The following is a 20,275-nucleotide window of genomic DNA, read 5'->3' as shown; positions in this document are numbered from 1 at the left end:
TATAGATTCCGATGCTTCACTGTAGGATTACTGTATCCCTCTGACCTTCTTGTTGACGATGAAACACAGAAATTGAATCGGAATTAAATGCAAAAGGCACAATGCCGACTTAAGTACAATAAGACTGGCTCTTCTTACTGTCTGTGTTTTGAACCCTTCCTATGACACAAGTTATAGATTCCGATGCTTCATTTCAGGTTTACTGTAACCCTGTGACCTTCTTATTGACGATGAAACACAGAAATTGCATCGGAATTAAATACAAGAGGCACAATGCCGATTAAGTACATGAAAACTGATTCTTCTTACTGTCTATGTTTTGAACCATTTCTGTGACACTAGTTATAGATTCCGATGCTTCACTTCAGGTTTACTGTATCCCTCTGACCTTCTTAATGACGATGAAATACAGATATTGCATCGGAATTAATTGCAAATGCACAATGCCGACTTAAGTACAAGAAAACTGACTCTTCTTACTGTCTATGATTTGAACCATTCATGTGACACTAGTTATAGATTCCGATGCTTCACTTCAGGTTTACTGTATACCTCTGACCTTCTTATTGACAATGAAACACAGAAATTGCATCGGAATTAAATACAAAAGGCACCATGCCGACTCAAGTACAAGAAGACTGGCTCATCTTACTGTCTATGATTTGAAACTTTCCTGTGAGACCGGTTTTAGATTCCGATGCTTTACGTCAAGTATACTGTATCCCTCTGACCCTCTTATTGACGATGAAACACAGAAATTGCATCGGAATTAAATACAAAAGGCACAATGCCGACTTAAGTACAAGAAAACTGACTCTTCTTACTGTCTATGTTTTGAACCATTCCTGTGACACTAGTTATGATTCCGATGCTACACTTCCGGTTTATAGTATCCCTCTGACCTTCTTATTGACGATGAAACACAGAAATTGCATCGGAATAAAATAAAAAGGCACAATGCCGACTTAAGTACAAGAGAACTGACTTCTCTTACTGTCTATGTTTTGAACCATTCCTGTGACAAGGGTTATTGATTCCGATGCTTCACTTCAGGTTTACTGTATCCCTCTGACCTTCTTATTGACGATGAAACACAGAAATTGCATCGGAATTAAATACAAAAGGCACAATGCCGACTTAAGTACAAGAAAACTGACTCTTCTTACTGTCTAAGTTTTGAACCATTCCTGTGACACTAGTTATGATTCGGATGCTTCACTTCCGGTTTACTGTATCCCTCTGACCTTCTTATTGACGATGAAACACAGAAATTGCATCGAAATTAAATACAAAAGGCACAATGCCGATTAAGTACATGAAAACTGATTCTTCTTACTGTCTATGTTTTGAACCATTTCTGTGACACTAGTTATAGATTCCGATGCTTCACTTCAGGTTTACTGTATCCCTCTGACCTTCTTATTGACGATGAAACACAGATATTGCATCGGAATTAATTACAAATGCACAATGCCGACTTAAGTACAAAAAAACTGACTCTTCTTACTGTCTATGTTTTGAACCATTCATGTGACATTAGTTATAGATTCCGATGCTTCACTTCAGGTTTACTGTATACCTCTGACCTTCTTATTGACGATGAAACACAGAAATTGCATCGGAATTAAATACAAAAGGCACCATGCCGACTCAAGTACAAGAAGACTGGCTCATCTTACTGTCTATGATTTGAAACTTTCCTCTGAGACCGGTTTTAGATTCCAATGCTTCACTTCAAGTTTACTGTATCCCTCTGACCCTCTTATTGACGATGAAACACAGTAATTGCATCGGAATTAAATACAAAAGGCACAATGCCGACTTAAGTACAAGAAAACTGACTCTTCTTACTGTCTATGTTTTGAACCATTCCTGTGACACTAGTTATGATTCCGATGCTTCACTTCCGGTTTATTGTATCCCTCTGACCTTCTTATTGACGATGAAACACAGAAATTGCATCGGAATAAAATAAAAAGGCACAATGCCGACTTAAGTACTAGAGAACTGGCATCTCATACTATCTATGTTTTGAACCATTCCTGTAACACTAGTTATAGATTCCGATGCTTCACTTCAGGTTTACTGTATCCCTCTGACCTTCTTATTGACGATGAAACACAGAAACTGCATCGGAATTAGATACAAAAGGCAGAATGCTGATTTAAATACAAGAAAACTGACTCTTCTTACTGTCTATGTTTTGAACCATTCATGTGACTCTAATTATAGATTCTGATGCTTCACTTCAGGTTTACTGTATCCCTCTGACCTTCTTATTGACGATGAAATACAGAAATTGCATCGGAATTAAATACAAAAGGCACAATGCCGACTTCATTACAAGAAAACTGACTCTTCTTACTGTCTATGTTTTGAACCATTCCTGTGACACTACTTATAGATTCCGATGCTTCACTTCAGGTTTACTGTATCCCTCTGACCTTCTTATTGACGATGAAACACAGAAATTGCATCGGAATTAAATACAAAAAAGCACAATGCCGACTTAAGTACAATAAAACTCACTCTTCTTACTGTCTATGTTTTGAACCATACCAGTGACACCAATTATAGATTCCGATGCTTCACTTCAGGTTTACTGTATACCTCTGACCTTCTTATTGACGATAAAACACAGAAATTGCATCGGAATTAAATACAAAAGGCACAATGCCGACTTAAGTACAAAAAAACTGACTCATCTTACCGTCTATGTTTTGAACCATTCATGTGACACTAGTTATAGATTCCGATTCTTCACTGCAGGTTTACTGTATCCCCCTGACCTTCTTATTGACGATGAAACACAGATATTGCATCGGAATTAAATACAAAAGGCACAATGCCGACTTAAGTACAAGAAAACTGACTCTTCTTACTGTCTATGTTTTGAACCATACCTGTGACTCTAATTATAGATTCCGATGCTTCACTTCAATTTTACTGTATACCTCTAACCTTGTTATTGACGATGAAACAGAGAAATTGATGGGAATTAAATACAAAAGGCACAATACCAACTTAAGTACAAGAAAACTTACTCTTCTTACTGTCTATGTTTTGAACAATTCCTCCGACACTAGTTATAGATTCCGATGCTTCACTTCAGGTTTACCGTACCCCTCCGACCTTCTTATTGGCGATAAATCACAGAAATTGCATCGGAATTAAATACAAAAGGCACAATGCCGATTAAGTACATGAAAACTGATTCTTCTTTATGTCTATGTTTTGAACCATTTCTGTGACACTAGTTATAGATTCCGATGCTTCACTTCAGGTTTACTGTATCCCTCTGACCTTCTTATTGACGATGAAACACAGATATTGCATCGGAATTACTTACAAATGCACAATGCCGACTTAAGTACAAATAAACTGACTCTTCTTACTGTCTATGTTTTGAACCATTCATGTGACACTAGTTATAGATTCCGATGCTTCACTTCAGGTTTACTGTATACCTCTGACCTTCTTATTGACGATGAAACACAGAAATTGCATCGGAATTAAATACAAAAGGCACCATGCCGACTCAAGTACAAGAAGACTGGCTCATCTTACTGTCTATGATTTGAAACTTTCCTCTGAGACCAGTTTTAGATTCCGATGCTTCACTTCAAGTTTACTGTATCCCTCTGACCCTCTTATTGACGATGAAACACAGTAATTGCATCGGAATTAAATACAAAAGGCACAATCCGACTTAAGTACAAGAAAACTGACTCTTCTTACTGTCTATGTTTTGAACCATTCCTGTGACACTAGTTATGATTCCGATGCTTCACTTCCGGTTTATTGTATCCCTCTGACCTTCTTTTTGACGATGAAACACAGAAATTGCATCGGAATAAAATAAAAAGGCACAATGCCGACTTAAGTACTAGAGAACTGGCTTCTCATACTGTCTATGTTTTGAACCATTCCTGTAACACTAGTTATAGATTCCGATGCTTCACTTCAGGTTTACTGTATCCCTCTGACTTTCTTATTGACGATGAAACACAGAAACTGCATCGGAATTAGATACAAAAGGCAGAATGCTGATTTAAATACAAGAAAACTGACTCTTCTTACTGTCTATGTATTGAACCATTCATGTGACTCTAATTATAGATTCTGATGCTTCACTTCAGGTTTACTGTATCCCTCTGACCTTCTTATTGACGATGAAATACAGAAATTGCATCGGAATTAAATACAAAAGGCACAATGCCGACTTCATTTTAAGAAAACTGACTCTTCTTACTGTCTATGTTTTGAACCATTCCTGTGACACTAGTTATAGATTCCGATGCTTCACTTCAGGTTTACTGTATCCCTCTGACCTTCTTATTGACGATGAAACACAGAAATTGCATCGGAATTAAATACAAAAAAGCACAATGCCGACTTAAGTACAATAAAACTCACTCTTCTTACTGTCTATGTTTTGAACCATACCAGTGACACCAGTTATAGATTCCGATGCTTCACTTCAGGTTTACTGTATACCTCTGACCTTCTTATTGACGATGAAACTCAGAAATTGCATCGGAATTAAATACAAAAGGCACAATGCCGACTTAAGTACAAAAAAACTGACTCATCTTACCGTCTATGTTTTGAACCATTCCTGTGACACTAGTTATAGAATCCGATGCTTCATTTCAGGTTCCCTATATCCCTCTGACCTTCTTATTGACGATGAGTCACTGAAATTGCATCGGAATTAAATACAAAAGGCACAATGCCGACTTAAGTACAAGAAAACTGACTCTTCTTACTGTCTATGTCTTGAACCATTCCTGTGACACTAGTTATAGATTCCGATGCTTCACTTCAGGTTTACTGTATGCTTCTGACCTTCTTATTGACGATGAAACACAGAAATTGCATCGGAATTAAATACAAAAGGCACCATGCCGACTTAAGTACAAGAAAGCTGACTCTTCATACTGTCTATGTTTTGAACCATTCCTGTGACACTAGTTATAGATTCCGTTGCTTTACTTCAGGTTTACTGTATCCCTCTGACCTTCTTATTGACGATGAAACTCAGAAATGGCATCGGATTAAATACAAAAGGCACAATGCCGACTTAAGTACAAGAGAACTGACTTCTCTTACTGTCTATGTTTTGAACCATTCCTGTGACACTAGTTATAGATTCCGATGCTTCGCTTCAGGTTTACTGTATCCCTCTGACCTTCTTATTGACGATGAAACACAGAAACTGCATCGGAATTAGATACAAAAGGCACAATGCTGATTTAAATACAAGAAAACTGACTCTTCATACTGTCTATGCTTTGAACCATTCATGTGACTCTAATTATAGATTCCGATGCTTCACTTCAGGTTTACTGTATCCCTCTGACCTTCTTATTGACGATGAAATACAGAAATTGCATCGGAATTAAATACAAAAGGCACCATGTTGACTTAATTACAAGAAAGCTGACTCTTCTTACTGTCTATGTTTTGAACCATTCCTGTGACACTAGTTATAGATTCCGATGCTACACTTCAGGTTTACTGTATCCCTCTGACCTTCTTATTGACGATGAAACACAGAAATTGCATCGGAATTAAATACAAAAAAGCACAATGCCGACTTAAGTACAAGAAAACTCACTCTTCTTACTGTCTATGTTTTGAACCATACCAGTGACACCAGTTATAGATTCCGATGCTTCACTTCAGGTTTACTGTATGCTTCTGACCTTCTTATTGACGATGAAACACAGAAATTGCATCGGAATTAAATACAAAAGGCACCATGCCGACTTAAGTACAAGACAACTGACTCTTCATACTGTCTATGATTTGAACCATTCCTGTGACACTAATTATAGATTCCGGTGCTTCACTTCAGGTTTAATGTATACCTCTGATCTTCTTATTGACGATGAAACACAGAAATTGCATCGGAATTAAATACAAAAGGCACAATGCCGACTTAAATACAAGAAAACTGACTCTTCTTACTGTCTATGTTTTGAACCATTCATGTGACACTAGTTATAGATTCCGATGCTTCACTGTAGGTTTACTGTATCCCTCTGACCTTCTTATTGACGATGAAAGACAGAAGATGAATCGGAATTAAATACAAAAGGCACAATGCCGACTTAAGTACAATAAGACTGGCTCTTCTTACTGTCTGTGTTTTGAACCCTTCCTGTGACACAAGTTATAGATTCCGATGCTTCATTTCAGGTTTACTGTATCCCTCTGACCTTCTTATTGACGATGAAACACAGAAATTGCATCGGAACTAAATACAAAAGGCACAATGCCGATTAAGTACATGAAAACTGATTCTTCTTAGTGTCTATGTTTTGAACCATTTCTGTGAAACTAGTTATAGATTCCGATGCTTCACTTCAGGTTTACTGTATCCCTCTGACCTTCTTATTGACGATGAAATACAGATATTGCATCGGCTTTAATTACAAATGCACAATGCCGACTTAAGGACAAGAAAACTGACTCTTCTTACTGTCTATGTTTGGAACCATTCATGTGACACTAGTTATAGATTCCGATGCTTCACTTCAGGTTTACTGTATACCTCTGACCTTCTTATTGACGATGAAACACAGAAATTGCATCGGAATTAAATACAAAAGGCACCATGCCGACTCAAGTACAAGAAGACTGGCTCATCTTACTGTCTATGATTTGAAACTTTCCTGTGTGACCGGTTTTAGATTCCGATGCTTCACTTCAAGTTTACTGTATCCCTCTGACCCTCTTATTGACGATGAAACACAGTAATTGCATCGGAATTAAATACAAAGGCACAATGCCGACTTAAGTACAAGAAAACTGACTCTTATTACTGTCCATGTTTTGAACCATTCCTGTGACACTAGTTATGATTCCGATGCTTCACTTCCGGTTTATTGTATCCCTCTGACATTCTTATTGGCGATGAAACACAGAAATTGCATCGGAATAAAATAAAAAGGCACAATGCCGACTTAAGTACAAGAGAACTGACTTCTCTTACTGTCTATGTTTTGAACCATTCCTGTGACACTAGTTATAGATTCCGATGCTTCGCTTCAGGTTTACTGTATCCCTCTGACCTTCTTATTGACGATGAAACACAGAAACTGCATCGGAATTAGATACAAAAGGCACAATGCTGATTTAAATACAAGAAAACTGACTCTTCTTACTGTCTATGCTTTGAACCATTCATGTGACTCTAATTATAGATTCTGATGCTTCACTTCAGGTTTACTGTATCCCTCTGACCTTCTTATTGACGATGAAATACAGAAATTGCATCGGAATTAAATACAAAAGGCACCATGTCGACTTAATTACAAGAAAACTGACTCTTCTTACTGTCTATGTTTTGAACCATTCCTGTGACACTAGTTATAGATTCCGATGCTACACTTCAGGTTTACTGTATCCCTCTGACCTTCTTATTGACGATGAAACACAGAAATTGCATCGGAATTAAATACAAAAAAGCACAATGCCGACTTAAGTACAAGAAAACTCACTCTTCTTACTGTCTATGTTTTGAACCATACCAGTGACACCAGTTATAGATTCCGATGCTTCACTTCAGGTTTACTGTATACCTCTGACCTTCTTATTGACGATGAAACACAGAAATTGAATGGGAATTTAATACAAAAGGCACAATGCCGACTCAAGTACAAGAAAACTGACTCTTCTTACTGTCAATGTTTTGAACAATTCCTGCGACACTAGTTATAGATTCCGATGCTTCACTTCAGGTTTACCGTATCCCTCCGACCTTCTTATTGACGATAAAACACAGAAATTGCATCGGATTAAATACAAAAGGCACAATGCCGACTTAAGTACAAGAAAACTGATCTTCTTACTGTCTATGTTTTGAAGCATTCCTGTGACACTAGTTATAGAATCCGATGCTTCACTTCAGGTTCACTATATCCCTCTGACCTTCTTATTGACGATGAGTCACTGAAATTGCATCGGAATTAAATACAAAATGCACAATGCCGTCTTAAGTACAAGAAAACTGACTCTTCTTACTGTCTATGTTTTGAACCATTCCTGTGACACTAGTTATAGATTCCGATGCTTCACTTCAGGTTTACTGTATGCTTCTGACCTTCTTATTGACGATGAAACACAGAAATTGCATCGGAATTAAATACAATAGGCACCATGCCGACTTAAGTACAAGAAAACTGACTCTTCATACTGTCTATGATTTGAACCATTCCTGTGACACTAATTATAGATTCCGATGCTTCACTTCAGGTTTAATGTATACCTCTGATCTTCTTATTGACGATGAAACACAGAAATTGCATCGGAATTAAATACAAAAGGCACAATGCCGACTTAAATACAAGAAAACTGACTCTTCTTACTGTCTATGTTTTGAACCATTCATGTGACACTAGTTATAGATTCCGATGCTTCACTGTAGGATTACTGTATCCCTCTGACCTTCTTATTGACGATGAAACACAGAAATTGAATCGGAATTAAATGCAAAAGGCACAATGCCGACTTAAGTACAATAAGACTGGCTCTTCTTACTGTCTGTGTTTTGAACCCTTCCTATGACACAAGTTATAGATTCCGATGCTTCATTTCAGGTTTACTGTAACCCTGTGACCTTCTTATTGACGATGAAACACAGAAATTGCATCGGAATTAAATACAAGAGGCACAATGCCGATTAAGTACATGAAAACTGATTCTTCTTACTGTCTATGTTTTGAACCATTTCTGTGACACTAGTTATAGATTCCGATGCTTCACTTCAGGTTTACTGTATCCCTCTGACCTTCTTATTGACGATGAAATACAGATATTGCATCGGAATTAATTACAAATGCACAATGCCGACTTAAGTACAAGAAAACTGACTCTTCTTACTGTCTATGCTTTGAACCATTCATGTGACACTAGTTATAGATTCCGATGCTACACTTCAGATTTACTGTATACCTCTGACCTTCTTATTGACGATGAAACACAGAAATTGCATCGGAATTAAATACAAAAGGCACCATGCCGACTCAAGTACAAGAAGACTGGCTCATCTTACTGTCTATGATTTGAAACTTTCCTGTGAGACCGGTTTTAGATTCCGATGCTTCACTTCAAGATTACTGTATCCCTCTGACCCTCTTATTGACGATGAAACACAGAAATTGCATCGGAATTAAATACAAAAGGCACAATGGTGACTTAAGTACAAGAAAACTGACTCTTCTTACTGTCTATGTTTTGAACCATTCCTGTGACACTAGTTATGATTCCGATGCTTCACTTCCGGTTTATTGTATCCCTCTGACCTTCTTATTGACGATGAAACACAGAAATTGCATCGGAATAAAATAAAAAGGCACAATGCCGACTTAAGTACAAGAGAACTAACTTCTCTTCCTGTCTATGTTTTGAACCATTCCTGTGACACTAGTTATAGATTCTGATGCTTCACTTCAGGTTTACTGTATCCCTCTGACCTTCTTATTGACGATGAAACACAGAAATTGCATCGGAATTAAATACAAAAGGCACAATGCCGACTTAAGTACAAGAAAACTGACTCTTCTTACTGTCTATGTTTTGAACCATTCCTGTGACACTAGTTATGATTCCGATGCTTCACTTCCGGTTTACTGTATCCCTCTGACCTTCTTATTGACGATGAAACACGGAAATTGCATCGGAATAAAATAAAAAGGCACATCGCCGACTTAAGTACAAGAGAACTGACTTCTCTTACTGTCTATGTTTTGAACCATTCCTGTGACACTAGTTATAGATTCCGATGCTTCACTTCAGGTTTACTGTATCCCTCTGACCTTCTTATTGACGATGAAACTCAGAAACTGCATCGGAATTAGATACAAAAGGCACAATGCTGATTTAAAGACAAGAAAACTGACTCTTCTTACTGTCTATGTTTTGAACCATTCATGTGACTCTAATTATAGATTCCGATGCTTCACTTCAGGTTTACTGTCTCCCTCTCACCTTCTTATTGACGATGAAATACAGAAATTGCATCGGAATTAAATACAAAACACACAATGCCGACTCAATTACAAGAAAACTGACTCTTCTTACTGTCTATGTTTTGAAACATTCCTGTGACACTAGTTATAGATTCCGATTCTTCACTTCAGGTTTACTGTATCCCTCTGACCTTCTCATTGACGATGAAACACAGAAATTGCATTGGAATTAAATACAAAAAAGCACAATGCCGACTTAAGTACAAGAAAACTCACTCTTCTTACTGTCTATGTTTTGAACCATACCAGTGACACCAGTTATAGATTCCGATGCTACACTTCAGGTTTACTGTATACCTCTGACCTTCTTATTGACGATGAAACACCGAAATTGCATCGGAATTAAATACAAAAGGCACAATGCCGACTTAAGTACAAAAAAACCGACTCTTCTTACCGTCTATGTTTTGAACCATTCATGTGACACTAGTTATAGTTTCCGATTCTTCACTGCAGGTTTATTGTATCCCTCTGACTCTTCTTACTGTCTATGCTTTGGACCATTCCTGTGACACTAGTTATGGATTCCGATGCTTCACTTCAGGTTTACTGTATGCTTCTGACCTTCTTATTGACGATGAAACACAGAAATTGCATCGGAATTAAATACAAAAGGCACCATGCCGACTTAAGTACAAGAAAACTGACTCTTCATACTGTCTATGTTTTGAACCATTCCTGTGACACTAATTATAGATTCCGATGCTTCACTTCAGGTTTAATGTATACCTCTGATCTTCTTATTGACGATGAACCACAGAAATTGCATCGGAATTAAATACAAAAGGCACAATGCCGACTTAAATACAAGAAAACTGACTCTTCTTACTGTCTATGTTTTGAACCATTCATGTGACACTAGTTATAGATTCCGATGCTTCACTGTAGGTTTAATGTATCCCTCTGACCTTCTTATTAACGTTGAAACACAGAAATTGAATCGGAATTAAATACAAAAGGCACAATGCCGACTTAAGTACAAGAAAACTGACTCTTCATACTGTCTATGTTTTGAACCATTCCTATGACACTAGTTATAGATTCCGATGCTTCACTTCAGGTTTACTGTATCCCTCTGACCTTCTTATTGACGATGAAACACAGAAATTGCATCGAAATTAAATAGAAAAGGCACAATGCCGAATTAAGTAGAAGAAAACTGACTCTTCTTACTGTCTATGTTTTGAACCATTCCTGTGACACTAGTTATAGATTCCGATGCTTCACTTCAGGTTTACTGTATCCCTCTGACCTTCTTATTGACGATGAAACACAGAAATTGCATCGGAATTAAATAATAAGGCACAATGCCGACTTAAGTACAAGAAAACTGACCCTTCTTACTGTCTATATTTTGAACCATACCTGTGACTCTAATTATAGATTCCGATGCTTCACTTCAGGTTTACTGTATACCTCTGACCTTCTTATTGACGATGAAACACAGAAATTGCATCGGAATTAAATACAAAAGGCACCATGCCGACTCAAGTACAAGAAGACTGGCTCATCTTACTGTCTATGATTTGAAACTTTCCTGTGAGACCGGTTTTAGATTCCGATGCTTCACTTCAAGTTTACTGTATCCCTCTGACCCTCTTATTGAAGATGAAACACAGTAATTGCATCGGAATTAAATACAAAGGCACTATGCCGACTTAAGTACAAGAAAACTGACTCTTCTTACTGTCTATGTTTTGAACCATTCCTGTGACACTAGTTATGATTCCGATGCTTCACTTCCGGTTCATTGTATCCCTCTGACCTTCTTATTGACGATGAAACACAGAAATTGCATCGGAATAATATAAAAAGGCACAATGCCGACTTAAGTACAAGGGAACTGACTTCTCTTACTGTCTATGTTTTGAACCATTCCTGTGACACAAGTTATAGATTCCGATGCTTCGCTTCAGGTTTACTGTATCCCTCTGACCTTCTTATTGACGATGAAACACAGAAACTGCATCGGAATTAGATACAAAAGGCACAATGCTGATTTAAATACAAGAAAACTGACTCTTCTTACTGTCTATGCTTTGAACCATTCATGTGACTCTAATTATAGATTCAGATGCTTCACTTCAGGTTTACTGTATCCCTCTGACCTTCTTATTGTCGATGAAATACAGAAATTGCATCGGAATTAAATACAAAAGGCACCATGTCGACTTAATTACAAGAAAACTGACTCTTCTTACTGTCTATGTTTTGAACCATTCCTGTGACACTAGTTATAGATTCCGATGCTACACTTCAGGTTTACTGTATCCCTCTGACCTTCTTATTGACGATGAAACACAGAAATTGCATCGGAATTAAATACAAAAAAGCACAATGCCGACTTAAGTACAAGAAAACTCACTCCTCTTACTGTCTATGTTTTGAACCATACCAGTGACACCAGATATAGATTCCGATGCTTCACTTCAGGTTTACTGTATACCTCTGACCTTCTTATTGACGATGAAGCACAGAAATTGCATCGGAATTAAATACAAAAGGCACAATGCCGACTTATGTACAAGAAAACTGACTCTTCATACTGTCTATGTTTTGAACCATTCCTATGACACTAGTTATAGATTCCGATGCTTCACTTCAGGTTTACTGTATCCCTCTGACCTTCTTATTGACGATGAAACACAGAAATTGCATCGAAATTAAATAGAAAAGGCACAATGCCGACTTAAGTAGAAGAAAACTGACTCTTCTTACTGTCTATGTTTGAACCATTCATGTGACACTAGTTATAGATTCCGATGCTTCACTGTAGGTTTACTGTATCCCTCTGACCTTCTTATTGACGATGAAACACAGTAATTGAATCGGAATTAAATACAAAAGGCACAATGTCGACTTAAGTACAATAAGACTGGCTCTTCTGACTGTCTGTGTTTTGAACCCTTCCTGTGACACAAGTTATAGATTCCGATGCTTCATTTCAGGTTTACTGTATCCCTCTGACCTTCTTATTGACGATGAAACACAGAAATTGCATCGGAAATAAATACAAAAGGCACAATGCCGATTAAGTACATGAAAACTGATTCTTATTACTGTCTATGTTTTGAACCATTTCTGTGACACTAGTTATAGATTCCGATGCTTCACTTCAGGTTTACTGTATCCCTCTGACCTTCTTATTGACGATGAAATACAGATATTGCATCGGAATTAATTACAAATGCACAATGCCGACTTAAGTACAAGAAAACTGACTCTTCTTACTGTCTATGTTTTGAACCATTCATGTGACACTAGTTATAGATTCCGATGCTTCACTTCAGGTTTACTGTATACCTCTGACCTTCTTATTGACGATGAAACACAGAAATTACATCGGAATAAAATAAAAAGGCACAATGCCGACTTAAGTACAAGAGAACTGACTTCTCTTACTGTCTATGTTTTGAACCATTCCTGTGACACTAGTTATAGATTCCGATGCTTCACTTCAGGTTTACTGTATACCTCTGACCTTCTTATTGACGATGAAACACAGAAACTGCATCGGAATTAGACACAAAATTCACAATGCTGATTTAAATACAAGAAAACTGACTCTTCTTACTTTCTATGTTTTGAACCATTCATGTGACTCTAATTATAGATTCCAATGCTTTACTTCAGGTTTACTGTATCCCTCTGACCTTCTTATTGACGATGAAACACAGAAATTGCATCGGAATTAAATACAAAAAAGCACAATGCCGACTTAAGTACAAGAAAACTCACTCTTCTTACTGTCTATGTTTTGAACCATACCAGTGACACCAGTTATAGATTCCGATGATTCACTTCAGGTTTACTGTATACCTCTGACCTTCTTATTGACGATGAAACACAGAAATTGCATCGAAATTAAATAGAAAAGGCACAATGCCGAATTAAGTAGAACAAAAATGACTCTTCTTACTGTCTATGTTTTGATCCATTCCTGTGACACTAGTTATAGATTCCGATGCTTCACTTCAGGTTTACTGTATCCCTCTGACCTTCTTATTGACGATGAAACAAAGAAATTGCATCGGAATTAAATAGAAAAGGCACAATGCCGACTTAAGTACAAGAAAACTGACTCTTCTTACTGTCTATGTTTTGAACCATTCCTGTGACTCTAATTATAGATTCCGATGCTTCACTTCAGGTATACTGTATACCTCTGACCTTCTTATTGACGATGAAACACAGAAATTGAATGGGAATTAAATACAAAAGGCACAATGCCGATTTAAGTACAAGAAACCTGACTCTTCTTACTGTCTATGTTTTGAACCATTCCTGTGACACTAGTTATAGATTCCGATGCTTCACTTCAGGTTTACTGTATGCTTCTGACCTTCTTATTGACGATGAAACACAGAAATTGCATCGGAATTAAATACAAAAGGCACCATGCCGACTTAAGTACAAGAAAACTGACTCTTCATACTGTCTATGTTTTCAACCATTCCTGTGACACTAATTATAGATTCCGATGCTTCACTTCAGGTTTAATGTATACCTCTGACCTTCTTATTGACGATGAAACACAGAAATTGCATCGGAATTAAATACAAAAGGCACAATGCCGGCTTAAATACAAGAAAACTGACTCTTCTTACTGTCTGTGTTTTGAACCATTCATGTGACACTAGTTATAGATTCCGATGCTTCACTGTAGGTTTACTGTATCCTTCTGACCTTATTATTGACGATGAAACACAGAAATTGAATCGGAATTAAATACAAAAGGCACAATGCCGACTTAAGTACAAAAAGACTGGCTCTTCTTACTGTCTGTGTTTTGAACCCTTCCTGTGACACAAGTTATAGATTCCGATGCTTCATTTCAGGTTTACTGTATCCCTCTGACCTTCTTATTGACGATGAAACACAGAAATTGCATCGGAATTAAATACAAAAGGCACAATGCCGATTAAGTACATGAAAACTGATTCTTCTTACTGTCTATGTTTTGAACCATTTCTGTGACACTAGTTATAGATTCCGATGCTTCACTTCAGGTTTACTGTATCCCTCTGACCTTCTTAATGACGATGAAATACAGATATTGCATCGGAATTAATTGCAAATGCACAATGCCGACTTAAGTACAAGAAAACTGACTCTTCTTACTGTCTATGATTTGAACCATTCATGTGACACTAGTTATAGATTCCGATGCTTCACTTCAGGTTTACTGTATACCTCTGACCTTCTTATTGACAATGAAACACAGAAATTGCATCGGAATTAAATACAAAAGGCACCATGCCGACTCAAGTACAAGAAGACTGGCTCATCTTACTGTCTATGATTTGAAACTTTCCTGTGAGACCGGTTTTAGATTCCGATGCTTTACGTCAAGTATACTGTATCCCTCTGACCCTCTTATTGACGATGAAACACAGAAATTGCATCGGAATTAAATACAAAAGGCACAATGCCGACTTAAGTACAAGAAAACTGACTCTTCTTACTGTCTATGTTTTGAACCATTCCTGTGACACTAGTTATGATTCCGATGCTACACTTCCGGTTTATAGTATCCCTCTGACCTTCTTATTGACGATGAAACACAGAAATTGCATCGGAATAAAATAAAAAGGCACAATGCCGACTTAAGTACAAGAGAACTGACTTCTCTTACTGTCTATGTTTTGAACCATTCCTGTGACAAGGGTTATTGATTCCGATGCTTCACTTCAGGTTTACTGTATCCCTCTGACCTTCTTATTGACGATGAAACACAGAAATTGCATCGGAATTAAATACAAAAGGCACAATGCCGACTTAAGTACAAGAAAACTGACTCTTCTTACTGTCTAAGTTTTGAACCATTCCTGTGACACTAGTTATGATTCGGATGCTTCACTTCCGGTTTACTGTATCCCTCTGACCTTCTTATTGACGATGAAACACAGAAATTGCATCGAAATTAAATACAAAAGGCACAATGCCGATTAAGTACATGAAAACTGATTCTTCTTACTGTCTATGTTTTGAACCATTTCTGTGACACTAGTTATAGATTCCGATGCTTCACTTCAGGTTTACTGTATCCCTCTGACCTTCTTATTGACGATGAAACACAGATATTGCATCGGAATTAATTACAAATGCACAATGCCGACTTAAGTACAAAAAAACTGACTCTTCTTACTGTCTATGTTTTGAACCATTCATGTGACATTAGTTATAGATTCCGATGCTTCACTTCAGGTTTACTGTATACCTCTGACCTTCTTATTGACGATGAAACACAGAAATTGCATCGGAATTAAATACAAAAGGCACCATGCCGACTCAAGTACAAGAAGACTGGCTCATCTTACTGTCTATGATTTGAAACTTTCCTCTGAGACCGGTTTTAGATTCCAATGCTTCACTTCAAGTTTACTGTATCCCTCTGACCCTCTTATTGACGATGAAACACAGTAATTGAATCGGAATTAAATACAAAAGGCACAATGCCGACTTAAGTACAAGAAAACTGACTCTTCTTACTGTCTATGTTTTGAACCATTCCTGTGACACTAGTTATGATTCCGATGCTTCACTTCCGGTTTATTGTATCCCTCTGACCTTCTTATTGACGATGAAACACAGAAATTGCATCGGAATAAAATAAAAAGGCACAATGCCGACTTAAGTACTAGAGAACTGGCTTCTCATACTATCTATGTTTTGAACCATTCCTGTAACACTAGTTATAGATTCCGATGCTTCACTTCAGGTTTACTGTATCCCTCTGACCTTCTTATTGACGATGAAACACAGAAACTGCATCGGAATTAGATACAAAAGGCAGAATGCTGATTTAAATACAAGAAAACTGACTCTTCTTACTGTCTATGTTTTGAACCATTCATGTGACTCTAGTTATAGATTCTGATGCTTCACTTCAGGTTTACTGTATCCCTCTGACCTTCTTATTGACGATGAAATACAGAAATTGCATCGGAATTAAATACAAAAGGCACAATGCCGACTTCATTACAAGAAAACTGACTCTTCTTACTGTCTATGTTTTGAACCATTCCTGTGACACTACTTATAGATTCCGGTGCTTCACTTCAGGTTTACTGTATCCCTCTGACCTTCTTATTGACGATGAAACACAGAAATTGCATCGGAATTAAATACAAAAAAGGACAATGCCGACTTAAGTACAATAAAACTCACTCTTCTTACTGTCTATGTTTTGAACCATACCAGTGACACCAATTATAGATTCCGATGCTTCACTTCAGGTTTACTGTATACCTCTGACCTTCTTATTGACGATAAAACACAGAAATTGCATCGGAATTAAATACAAAAGGCACAATGCCGACTTAAGTACAAAAAAACTGACTCATCTTACCGTCTATGTTTTGAACCATTCATGTGACACTAGTTATAGATTCCGATTCTTCACTGCAGGTTTACTGTATCCCCCTGACCTTCTTATTGACGATGAAACACAGATATTGCATCGGAATTAAATACAAAAGGCACAATGCCGACTTAAGTACAAGAAAACTGACTCTTCTTACTGTCTATGTTTTGAACCATACCTGTGACTCTAATTATAGATTCCGATGCTTCACTTCAATTTTACTGTATACCTCTAACCTTGTTATTGACGATGAAACAGAGAAATTGATGGGAATTAAATACAAAAGGCACAATACCAACTTAAGTACAAGAAAACTTACTCTTCTTACTGTCTATGTTTTGAACAATTCCTCCGACACTAGTTATAGATTCCGATGCTTCACTTCAGGTTTACCGTACCCCTCCGACCTTCTTATTGGCGATAAATCACAGAAATTGCATCGGAATTAAATACAAAAGGCACAATGCCGATTAAGTACATGAAAACTGATTCTTCTTTATGTCTATGTTTTGAACCATTTCTGTGACACTAGTTATAGATTCCGATGCTTCACTTCAGGTTTACTGTATCCCTCTGACCTTCGTATTGACGATGAAACACAGATATTGCATCGGAATTACTTACAAATGCACAATGCCGACTTAAGTACAAATAAACTGACTCTTCTTACTGTCTATGTTTTGAACCATTCATGTGACACTAGTTATAGATTCCGATGCTTCACTTCAGGTTTACTGTATACCTCTGACCTTCTTATTGACGATGAAACACAGAAATTGCATCGGAATTAAATACAAAAGGCACCATGCCGACTCAAGTACAAGAAGACTGGCTCATCTTACTGTCTATGATTTGAAACTTTCCTCTGAGACCAGTTTTAGATTCCGATGCTTCACTTCAAGTTTACTGTATCCCTCTGACCCTCTTATTGACGATGAAACACAGTAATTGCATCGGATTAAATACAAAAGGCACAATCCGACTTAAGTACAAGAAAACTGACTCTTCTTACTGTCTATGTTTTGAACCATTCCTGTGACACTAGTTATGATTCCGATGCTTCACTTCCGGTTTATTGTATCCCTCTGACCTTCTTTTTGACGATGAAACACAGAAATTGCATCGGAATAAAATAAAAAGGCACAATGCCGACTTAAGTACTAGAGAACTGGCTTCTCATACTGTCTATGTTTTGAACCATTCCTGTAACACTAGTTATAGATTCCGATGCTTCACTTCAGGTTTACTGTATCCCTCTGACTTTCTTATTGACGATGAAACACAGAAACTGCATCGGAATTAGATACAAAAGGCAGAATGCTGATTTAAATACAAGAAAACTGACTCTTCTTACTGTCTATGTATTGAACCATTCATGTGACTCTAATTATAGATTCTGATGCTTCACTTCAGGTTTACTGTATCCCTCTGACCTTCTTATTGACGATGAAATACAGAAATTGCATCGGAATTAAATACAAAAGGCACAATGCCGACTTCATTTTAAGAAAACTGACTCTTCTTACTGTCTATGTTTTGAACCATTCCTGTGACACTAGTTATAGATTCCGATGCTTCACTTCAGGTTTACTGTATCCCTCTGACCTTCTTATTGACGATGAAACACAGAAATTGCATCGGAATTAAATACAAAAAAGCACAATGCCGACATAAGTACAATAAAACTCACTCTTCCTACTGTCTATGTTTTGAACCATACCAGTGACACCAGTTATAGATTCCGATGCTTCACTTCAGGTTTACTGTATACCTCTGACCTTCTTATTGACGATGAAACACAGAAATTGCATCGGAATTAAATACAAAAGGCACAATGCCGACTTAAGTACAAAAAAACTGACTCATCTTACCGTCTATGTTTTGAACCATTCCTGTGACACTAGTTATAGAATCCGATGCTTCATTTCAGGTTCCCTATATCCCTCTGACCTTCTTATTGACGATGAGTCACTGAAATTGCATCGGAATTAAATACAAAAGGCACAATGCCGACTTAAGTACAAGAAAACTGACTCTTCTTACTGTCTATGTCTTGAACCATTCCTGTGACACTAGTTATAGATTCCGATGCTTCACTTCAGGTTTACTGTATGCTTCTGACCTTCTTATTGACGATGAAACACAGAAATTGCATCGGAATTAAATACAAAAGGCACCATGCCGACTTAAGTACAAGAAAGCTGACTCTTCATACTGTCTATGTTTTGAACCATTCCTGTGACACTAGTTATAGATTCCGTTGCTTTACTTCAGGTTTACTGTATCCCTCTGACCTTCTTATTGACGATGAAACTCAGAAATTGCATCGGATTAAATACAAAAGGCACAATGCCGACTTAAGTACAAGAAAACTGATCTTCTTACTGTCTATGTTTTGAACCATTCCTGTGACACTAGTTATAGAATCCGATGCTTCACTTCAGGTTCACTATATCCCTCTGACCTTCTTATTGACGATGAAACACAGAAATTGAATCGGAATTAAATACAAAAGGCACAATGCCGACTTAAGTACAATAAAACTAAACTTCTTACTGTCTATGTTTTGAACCATTCCTGTCACACTAGTTATAGATTCCGATGCTTCACTGTAGGTTTACTGTATCCCTCCGACCTTCTTATTGACGATGAAACACAGAAATTTCATCGGAATTAAATACAAAAGGCACAATGCCGACTTAAGTACAATAAGACTGGCTCTTCTAACTGTCTGTACTTTGAACCCTTCGTGTGACACTAGTTATAGATTCCGATGCTTCACTTCAGGTTTACTGTATCCCTCTGACCTTCTTATTGACGATGAAACACAGAAATTGCATCGGAATTAAATACAAAAGGCACAATGCCGACT

The sequence above is a fragment of the Schistocerca americana genome, chromosome 9, assembly GCF_021461395.2.
Source record: "Schistocerca americana isolate TAMUIC-IGC-003095 chromosome 9, iqSchAmer2.1, whole genome shotgun sequence".
Classification (NCBI taxonomy): Eukaryota; Metazoa; Arthropoda; class Insecta; order Orthoptera; family Acrididae; genus Schistocerca; species Schistocerca americana.
This window is presented reverse-complemented; position numbering follows the sequence as displayed.